We start from the raw sequence: 10,774 nt of genomic DNA, 5'->3' as shown, positions 1-10,774 counted from the left end.
CCTGGCCAGTTCAAGGCTCTCATATTGTGTAGAGGCTGGGACCAGCTCCTATGCTGGCATCACTCCCAGCCCTTGCGTTGCAGCAATGCCTTGAACTGGTTTCAGTGCAATTGCATGGTTGAGACCAGCTGATTTGCAGTCTCAGCCCTGAGACTGCACCATGTTGGTTCAAGACTCTGATGCTGTACTTTGATCTATAGATAATAATAAGCATTAACATGCAGGTGCTCAGAACACTTTCTCAGACATATTAATGTTTACCAAGACCTAAATGTAACATGTCATAAGGCCCTTAGATTTCACAGCCTTACTGATAAAGATTCTACAAGAGGAACTTAAGGAACTAGTTCTGCCCAAGTATTGAAGTCATTAAAGAATGACTAGTTTACAAACTAGTCGGGGGGACCAGCAGGCATTGGGAGAGTCCCTGTTCCCCCAAGCACTACCAGGAGTGACAAGAAATAACAGTCACAAGCTGGCAGAGGGTAGATTCAGGCTAGACATCAGGAGGAGCTACTTCACAGTCAGGGCAGCTAGGATCTGGAACCAACTTCCAAGAGAAGTGGTGCTGGCTCCTACCCTGGGGGTCTTTAAAAGGAGGCTGGATGAACACCTTTCCGGGGTCGTTTGACCCCAGTACTTTTTCCTGCCATGGCAGGGGGTCGGACTAGATGATCTGCTCAGGTCTCTTCCAACCCTACCTATTATGAAACTATGAAAATATGAATCTCTTCCATGTGACTACTAACATGAGCCATGCTGTGGGAGCAGGAGGATAAGGGAAGGCTTTGCCTCTCAGACTCATGATCGATATCAATGCTTAAAATTATGGTACTACTCAGGATAAATAAAGGATAGGGGGTGGATCTAGCCTTCAAACTAGTCCTCTTGAATGTTCCCTATAAGGATAAAAAACTATGGAAAGGAGAGTGGAAGAATGCTGTCAAACTAGAAAGGTGAAATCCTGGAGGCCATGGGAAGAGCAAAGCTCTGAATCACCAGCATCTTAGCTCCTGCTTCATGGATCAAGTGAAAAAGTAAAGAGCACAGGTTCCTGAGACACCTGAAGAGGAAAGGAAAAATAAGAGGTATAGTGAAGGGGGGTGCGTGTGTGTGTGTGTGTGTGTGTGTGTGTGTGTGTGTGTGTGTGTTGTAAAACACGCTGTTCTCCTTCCCAGCACTTCCAGCAAGGAAGAAAATGTACATGCTACACTTTCTTCCTACTGTGCTTTAGGTCAAGTCTGCTGCTGACAATAGCAGATAGCAACTGTTTAGGGCTAGAATTGGAGTGTACATGCAATCATGATAAATGCCCACACCTCACTGATGCAGGCTGAAAAGGGGTTTGGAGGGAATTGATAGAAGGGAAAAAACTGAATCAAAGATGGAACATCCCATCATTTTTTGTGAGATAGAGCGCGGAAGTGAAAAACAGAATTTTATCCATTCCAGCTGGGCACCAAAGTTGTCCCAACCCATATTTTTAATAGAACACAAACCCCAAAAGTTCTGAGTCCTGCTTTAAACTTAAGATGCACAATGCTTTAGTGGGTATCAAATGCAGCTACATGTCTTAGATCATCTTTGACACTAGCTCAGGGATGAATCTAGCCTTCTGTATTCCTACATTAATCCATGTATACATTAATCAGCCTTTCCAATGATTTCACTGGGCAGTGGAATAGACCCATATGTTTAAATAAAGCAGAGCTTTCAGAAGTTCAGCATTCCCTGCATACATTCTTAGAACTTGAATATCAATAAAGATTAACATTTACAAGACAAAAAAATATTGCACAGCTAGAAGAAATTGTACAGCTAGAAGAAACTGGAAAATAGCGAGTCTTACATCTGTGAACAATTTTAAAAATATTTTAATCTCTAGACTAGTCTTTCTGTTAAAAAAAACTTTAATAAGTCAGTGGCCTTAAGAATGTTTTCATTTATATTACCAAAAAGTAAATGCAAACAAAAGGTATTCATTGGATAACATTAAAAGTAATTTTAGCCTTCACACATTCTTTTGAGTTTTAAGGGGATATGAATTTAAAATGTGACAGAAATTAAAATGTTATGTTTTATGTATGTGTGTGTATATATGTATATCTGTATTTATATAGATATTGATATCTATATATCTATACCTATATCTATATATTAGTGTGTGTGTGTGTGTGTGTGTGTGTGTGTATTAGTAAGCATTTCTGAAGTTTTTCTGCCATTCATGAATAATGTATTGCAGCTTGCACTAATATACATTTTGCCAAATTAATGCAGCAGTAGCAACTGGAGTAAGTGGGCACTGGGCACATCTACAAATGCAATTAGTGCTATATGGGTTTACTGTGCAGTAATTTATTGCACAGTAAACCCATCCTGGACAAATGTCTACATGTGCAGCCATTTGGGAGCAGATTTTTTTCCTCATTGCACAAGCCTGCGCCCAGCTCCCTTGGCCCTGCACCGCCGCCCTGTAGCAGCCAGGAGGAGCTGAAGGCTCTAGCCACAGCTGCTGACAGCCATGGGCTCTCTTTAAAAGCCAGTCCCATCCTTTGCTCCCTGGCCACCTGTGTTTCTAGCCCAGAGGAGTCTGCAGCATACTGGCACAGCCCTCTGTGACTGTCACCAGAGCCTGTTCCCACAGTGCTAGGGCTACTCCATCCTCAGGCCCTGGCACCAATAACCTGTGCCCTGGGCTTGTGCTTACCACCCTGTGTGCCGTTCTTCACTGCTGTGGTGACTGCTGTCTGGCCCAGGTCAGTCTCAGCCCTGCCTGTCCCCTCATGCTTTGTGTCTGTGACCAGGCTCACCACAGTGCCTGAGGCCCTCTGCCATCATGCTGCTGCCACCCAGCCCCTGGGCTGCCATCCAGACCCTGGGCAGGATGCCAATAATGCACCTGGATGCCACCACTGGTGCCATCCATGAGCTTCTGGGGAGCCAGCTCTGCCACCTGTGGGCCCACCTGGCCAGCCAGGACTGGTGGTTGCACATTATTTGGAGCACCTGTGACAATGAGCAGTGGTTAGAGTCCTTCCAGAGGAGCTGAGCCACCTTCCAGGAGCTCCTTGATCAGCTTCAGCTGCACCTGGAGTGGCAGGCCACCACCATGTGGCTGCCACTCCCTCTGGAGACCTGGCTGGCCGTTGCCTTACTCAAGTTGGCCATGGCAGCTAGCCTGCAGTATGTCAGCCACCTCTTCAATGTGGGCAAGGAGAACACCAGGGAGGCCATCCTGCAGGTCTGTGGTGGCCTTCAGGACATGCTGGGGCACATCGTGCTCCAGGTCCATGACCCCCCAGAGGTGGTGGCAGGGTTCCATGCCTTGGGCAGGTGGCGCCTTCACCAACATGATGCTGGCTGGGCAGGCAGTGCCCATGATGCCTGCATCTTCTGCAACTCTGCCCTGCCAGTCCTGGTGGAGAGCAGGTGCTCAACACCAGGGGTACCAGACCTCCAACTGGTTGAGGTGACGGTCCCTTCCCTCCTGATTAGGGGCCCACCTACCCACTTATCTCCTGGATCTTGCAGTCCTACCCTGGCCAGTTGGACCCCTGCCAGGCACATTTCAACAGGTGTCTGGGCTGGACCTGTGTGGTGGTGGAGTGTGTCTTTGGCCTCCTGAAGGGATGCTGGTGCACGCCTTCTGCCCACACCTTGAGATCACAGAAGCCAATATCCCCTGGGTCATCATCACAGCCCATGTGCTGCATATTATGTGAGGCCCGGGGGAAGCTCTTCTGTGAGGCCTGGGTGGAGGAAGTGTGGCAGCAGGAGTACCAGCTGTGGTGGCAGCAACAGCAATGCCCCCACCCTCCCAACAAGGCCCTGGATGAGGTGCACACCAAGTAGTGGGGACAAGGGCACCAGATGCAAGAGGCACTGGCAGACCACATGCTGCTCTACTCCCTGCTATAGGCCACCTGGATGGCTGGCCATGGACTAAAGCCCCACTGTGCACCCCCAGCACCATGCTCACTGTGGACAGTTTTCTTGAAAGCACTGTATTCCCCTCCACAGGCACAGACCCTGTCCTCCTGCTCCTTCCCCAACAACAGACCACCCTCCTCCCTCCCTCCTGAACCTCAGAGCCCCTTCCCATTCCCCCTGACACACATAGCCCCTCCAGCAACCACCCCACCCACCATCAATGAAACACCCTCTTCCCCATTCAGACTATGTACAGTGTGCTCTGTGTGCCCTCTTGAGGTGGGGGGCAGTGTGGTGGGGGAGCCAGAGACAGGTGCCCATAACCCGAGTCTCTGGCTGCACGACTGTAGATGTGCATGCCATGGTAAGGCTAGAAGGCAGAGGCTCACCTTGGGTTGAGGGCAGCCACTGCTCTGCCAGCCATTCCCCCTCCTGCAGCCAGTGGCCAGGGCCAGCAGGGCCCACTTGTGGTGCTGGTCCTGCTGCAGTCAGCTCCTGCCTCATAGAGCCAAGGTAAGTGGTGGGGGTGGACTCAGGTGCAGGCGGGTAGGGGGCTGGTAGAGGACCCGGGGTGGGTGCCAGGGCAGGGGGGCCTGGCCTCTGGAAGCACTGCTGCACCTAAGCCCAAGTCTACTAGTGGGCCTGCAGCTGGGTGGTGGTTGGCTGCCAGGCAGCAGGAAGGCCTATGCCCAGAAGCAGGACAGGGGGTGGCACAAAGGTGATCACCAAGGCCAGGATGCTGCCCAACACCCAGCAGTTCTCCTCCATGGTCTCCACTGTCTTGGTCAGCATGGTGGCCTGCTGCTCTTCGGTCTCCACCATCCTGTCAAGGAGGGTGAGGTGCCTCTTCTGAGGGCAGGAGTCTGTCCCAGAATTCCTGATCTACCTGGTCCCTCTCTCAGTTCCTCTCCCACTTGCACACAATGTCCTCTGCATGCCAGGCACATGAGTGTGCCAGCTGTTCCTCCACCACAGTAACCAGCCAGTCCAGCATCAGGGTCTGGCCCTGGGTGCACCACTGCCAGAGGTGACACATACAGCGGGCCCCAGCTGAGGCTGATAGTGACCTTGATCACATATCCCCATTTGCAGCTGATGCCTCCCCTCCATATGCAGCTTCTGGACCTGTAGAGCCAGGAGAAAGAGGTTGCTTCTGTGAGTTTGCAACATTTCTGAGATAACATGCACTATACCAGGGAGCTGTGTACTGCAAAGCCTCAGATCAGGCGTCATGTGCACACAGATGCCCAGGGTGCTCAGAGACCATGGTAAGTTGGCCAGATAGACCCTAGCACAGGCAGCCACCAGCCAAGCCCAGAGCTGGTGGCAACCCTACCCTCTCCCCAGGGGTCCTCTCCAAGGAGGTGCTCCAGGGCCGCCCCCCCGACACCCCGGTGCATGCCCTGCGCCCTGAGAGTGGCCCTGGTGAGACTGTCCTGGGCATGCTGCAACAAGCTGTTTGAGCAGACCAAGGGGTGCCCAACTCACTATGCCCTACTGATGATGATTGCCATGGTGCCCCATGCGCAGCTGAAAACCTGGCATGGGACTTTGAGTTTTGATGGTGCAGCAGGCATGTCCACACTTCCTCACAACATTCACTACCTGGAGTGGGTACTTGTGTCTATGCTGTGTGTCCCTGCCCCCCACACTTGAGGACAGCATTGCCATAAGCATTGCCGCATTTCTTCATGTGTGAGAGACCCAGGCATGCCTAGCTAAAGGGGCACAGGTTGGTCAATAAAAATTTGCACTGCCTCCCACCTCCCTGTGGACTGTGGAGGGGACTGGGGGGACTCCAGGGTTCAGGGAGTGTTTAGCTAGGTTGGACGGGGAGGGGAGCAGGGGCAGGGGAACAGGTGGGGAGGGGAGGGCCCTCCTCCCAACAAAGACCTTACTGGGTAGACATGGAAGGTGTGCCCAGTGGCCTGAGTTTGTCTCCACTGGCGGCAATCATTTGTGGCTCCAGTGGCATCCTGGGGTGCAGGGGCACAGTAGCTGGCTTGCCAGGCAGTGACCCTATCTGGGGAATAGCTGGAGCTCATGAGGGCAGGTGGTGCCACCCCAGGCTGGCCTCCTGGGTGGGGCTGCACACCTGGAGCTGCCAGAGATGCTGGGGATGGGGAGTAGGTGGGATAGGCTCCTAATGCTCTGAGGTGCCCTCCCCCACTGATGGCTCATCACTGCTGCCAGGTTGTGATGGAGGCTCCGGCAGGCTGCCCATGCTGCAATACACAGCACAGCTCTGGCCAGGGTCCGGGGTGTGAGTATGTGATCTAGCATAAAGGTCCTGCATGCTGCTTCTGATCAGCGGTTATGGTTGGTGATGCTGACACACTATGTCCACAGGGCCTTGACCTTTATGTAGCACTGGCACACTGACTGGTCATGCCCTCACTCCCACACGCAGACTGCCAGGCCCTCATAAATGTGGGCATTGAAGCATCTGCTTTGAGCAAACTGGCTCTGGACTGCAGCCTCACCCCACAGAATTATGAGGTCACCCTACCCCTGGGGCTGTAGAAGCTTCAAGCCCTCCGGCCCTGGGGCTATCCCTAGCAAATTTGCTTCAGGTTGGCATCTACATGTGCACTACTATGCAGTAACTACAGCAGGTAGCAAATTAACTGCACAGTAGACTAATTAAATTAGTTTACTGCACAGTAAAGCATGTCATGTAGACACACTCTCTGACTACTTCAATAAAATAAAGATATAACTTGTTAGCCGACCCATATCAAATGATGGTAGGCAAGAAATGAAGAAATGCATCATATCAGCACTTCTATGAATCCCATTACTTTTCAGTGATGACAATTTTCAGACTTTGCTCCTACCAATATTCTATACAGTCTTTACTGCTTAAACTGCAAAGTATCTATTTACTTGTTGAAATATCATTCCCTCTCTTCATCCTCTCCAAAATGCCACATGAATTCCACTTAAAACAGGGGTGGGCAAAATACTTTCACGAGCTGGATCCAGCCCACCAACTGTTTGTATCAGGCCCATGGGGGGACACCCACCAATTGATTGGATCTAGCCCATGCCTGCCCCCACAGCACTCTTCATGAGGCCAAACCCCACCTGGGGAAGCCTGCTCTGTGCTCCAGTCCATGCCCACTGGCCAAGTGCAACCCAACATGTATGGCTTGAAGTTGGGGCTGCTCCCAGTGTGGCTGCAGCCACCCAGGCAGTGCTCAGCTCCCCTCACCTCCAAGTTAGCTCCTCCTCCTGCTGTGCCACAGCCAAATGGGTAGAAGGTGGATGGAAGCTGGACCCAGAGCCCTATGCACTGGGGCAGGAGCTACCCAACTTCAGCTTCAGCATATCCTGGGGGCAGCCATGGACCACACTGCCCAGGTGAGCTCTGTCGCATGTGCCACCTGCCCCATCAACCCTCATCTCAACCTTGGCCAACTCCCAGGACCTAGGACCCAGAAAGCCCAGCTCCCCCTCCTCATGCATGCAGACGCCTGCCTCACTTCCCCTACCCCCCCACCTCTCACAGGGGAGGGTTTGCCCTGTGAACCCACCCCTTGATCCCAGCCTCGCCTGCCCATATTGCTCCCAAACACTGCTCCCCACCTTTTCGCATCCCAATCCCACATACAGAGTTTTGTTGAATTGTAGCAGGGGGTGGGGGTGCTGACATGACAACTCATCAGCTCATGACAACTTATGACAACTTCCCATGTGGCTTCCAGGCCCAAATAATGTCTGCCCCTGACATAAAATGAAAACTGTGCATCTTTGAACAAGGGGGTGAATATAGTGTTTGATATGCTTGGTAGCTGTGACCTATCATTCTTATCCTGCTGATGATTCCTGTTCCTTCATGTTCTTGGTGGGTTGCTTCACAAGATGATTGACATGGCATTGACAAGGAATGACAGTGGTATAAAACTGAGAGTTGCTGCTCAGAGATCAGGAAGACCAAAGCTTTAACTTGAGCCCTACTTGCTTATTTTCTTTGTATGTTATTATGTTTCTAAAGAGATGATTTATTATTTCCTGTAGAACATCAGAGATAAGTGCTGGCAAAGCAAATTATTGTTTGCACAGCCAATTAGGCACATTAATAAAAACGACATAAGGCAAGACCTAGAGAAGCACTATAGGCATTTCTAACTTCAGCAGTGCAAAACCTTAGACCTCAGGCCCAGAAGGGTGATTCAAAGAAACAGTTGGGCATCTTGGCTCCCGATATGGTCAGAACCCTCCAAAAGGCAATTCTGAAACTTCTGACCCTGAGCAAGGAGCTGTCTAAAGCCCGTCAATAAGAAGCTCTAAGCAGTGGTTCGATCTAAACTCCCTTATCTCTTCTAAACTTAGTAGCTGCCATCCACTCATGATCTGGAATGATCTGGAATCTTTTTCTGAGGATAGGCATTATGATAACTTGTGGGCCCACCTTATTCGTAATATTCCAGCTGCTAGTTCACTAAAGTACCTTATAGATCAAAGACCATGTTATTTTGGCTTTGTTAATTACTCATCAGAAATAGCCTAAAAAAAAACCCTCTGAAAAATTTACACAAGTGAAAATGGGAAGAAATTAACACAATGTATCTCACCCCTTGAAAAGCGTTCTTAGGTTAGATAAAATGAAAGACTAGTCTAGCAAAATCCCAATCAACCTGGTTTCCCCATCATAAAAAATAAAACTAATACACCCAAAAATGTATTGAGATAAAAATGAGATGATGAGATCATTCACATATGTTTAGGCTTTTTTCAAATTTTTGGGAAATCACAAATCAAAGAGCCTGCTTGGCCTGTCACTAGACCCAATGCTTCCACTTTCTGCTTTAGAAGACTTTAATGATGTTACAAACATCACTGAAGATATGATCTATCTACAAGGTGCATAGAGGGCAATTAGGACAAAGGACAGCAATTTTTATTAAAGCTACTCATACCTAATGTCTCAGTTTCCATCACACAAACAGGTCTTTGCTCACATTGCCATTTCAGCATTGAACTATTATTTCACTGGTATGTGCCTGATATATAATTAATTTGCTACATGACTTCTATTCCACCTACTGTGTCATTGACACAGACACCTTCACCACCACCTTGAATTTGCTTTAAATCACTTTTTCCCTCTGTACATGGTGTGACAAAATTGTAGACTGTTTCTACAGCAAAAATTCCCAAGAAGACACAAAGTAATGAATCTGATGGATGACTTTCTGGAGACAAACAATGCATAACAACCTCACTTCAGAGACTAGCTCAGAAATTGTAACTTCCTGGCGAATTTGTACAGGTGGGCAATTCTCGGGGGAATTGCTTGAATGCAGTATTTCTTTTCTGAGACTGAGTTCTTCTGGCACAGCTATATTACTTCAGGATGTGAAGAAGTATGACCCTGGACTGATATAACTAATGGAGCAAACGCTATACAAACACAACTATGTTCTTTTGTGAATGGGGAGTGTATTATGTGTTAAGTATTGTGGTTTGCCAGGGTAGTGTGTGCAAACTAGGAGCACTTTACCTCTGTAGTATACCCATATTACTATAGTCATACAGGACATCTCCCATCCAGGTCTTAACACTGATCTTTGTCTTATTATGTCAAGATCAAGAACACAGTCTAACATCAATGGCAAGGATACTGGAAGAAATGGATTTAAAATCATCAGACTCTGCACTGTCTAAACTGCTGAGGCAGCTCTGTCAATGGTCTGATTGCTTACTTCTGGACCAGCAGTCTATTAAGACCTATGCATTTTAACATCACAGTAGTGATGGTTTATTTAAAGCTAAGCAGAGGCAGCAGACTACAGAAGTGACAGCAAAGGACAAGGGTAGAGATTATTTGGAAACATGTTTAGACCTATTTCAGTGAAGTTGGTAGGAGCTGTGAAGCATAATTACAGGAGAAAGGTCAGGTGCAAATAAAACAAGAAAACAAAGAGTGGCTAATTAAAGGCACCTTAATAGCCAGTGTTGGGTGCTTACCCTAAAATGAAACTACTAGAAACAAAAGAAAAGAAAATCATTGATAAATAGATGAAACAAGAATTGGGAAAGGAAAAACAATATTAGGACAATGGGTATACCTGAGGGGTCAGCAAATAGAAATAGGGAATATGGAGTAGAAAAGGCAGCTACTCTCATTCTTAGCATAGCAACAATCCCACCAAAATATAACCGAACTAATGGATATAGATGTTGCAAAAGAAGATGTCTTTAGTCCTGTTATCTAATGCATAAAACTCAATATCCAGCATTTCTGATTAAAATTTCAGATGAAATCTTTCAGTTTCACAGTTAAAAGCCCCCTGCCTCCGCACCCCCGATCATTTTGGTATTTATTTTTCCATTACTGAAAAAAGGTGATGTTACTGCTGTGGGCTGTAAATGACACACAAAATGAAAAATTCCCACTTAGTGCTATGAGACTTACTGTAGTGTCATGAAATGACTGATGTGCTGTAATAAACACAGATCCACTCGGTCAGAAATGTAACTAGGCAACCCCATTATTCCTGGAAAATAATTCCACTCTGAAAAGTGACTCTGTAAAAGTGGTACTGTGAGGAACGGTGTGTAATATGGCTCAGTGACTTTTAATCACATTTGTTCAGGGTACAAGAGATTTTTTCTAACTGCCAGGCCTGAAAATTCACCTTTATCTGAAATTTTTGCTGTATTCTCTTGGGCTTATGCATCAGTCTCAGAAATGATGATTCTGTGGACCAAATCAAGAGACAAAAATATAGGACATCTATGTATTCCTATAAACAGAGATGCTCAAAGCCTCCTTTGCTAAGAAGAGTCTACCCTGCCAGGAGGAATCATGTCATAAGCCAGACAGTGTAAAAGAAAA

This window comes from Alligator mississippiensis, chromosome 3 (assembly GCF_030867095.1).
Source record: "Alligator mississippiensis isolate rAllMis1 chromosome 3, rAllMis1, whole genome shotgun sequence".
NCBI lineage: Eukaryota > Metazoa > Chordata > Crocodylia > Alligatoridae > Alligator > Alligator mississippiensis.
This window is presented reverse-complemented; position numbering follows the sequence as displayed.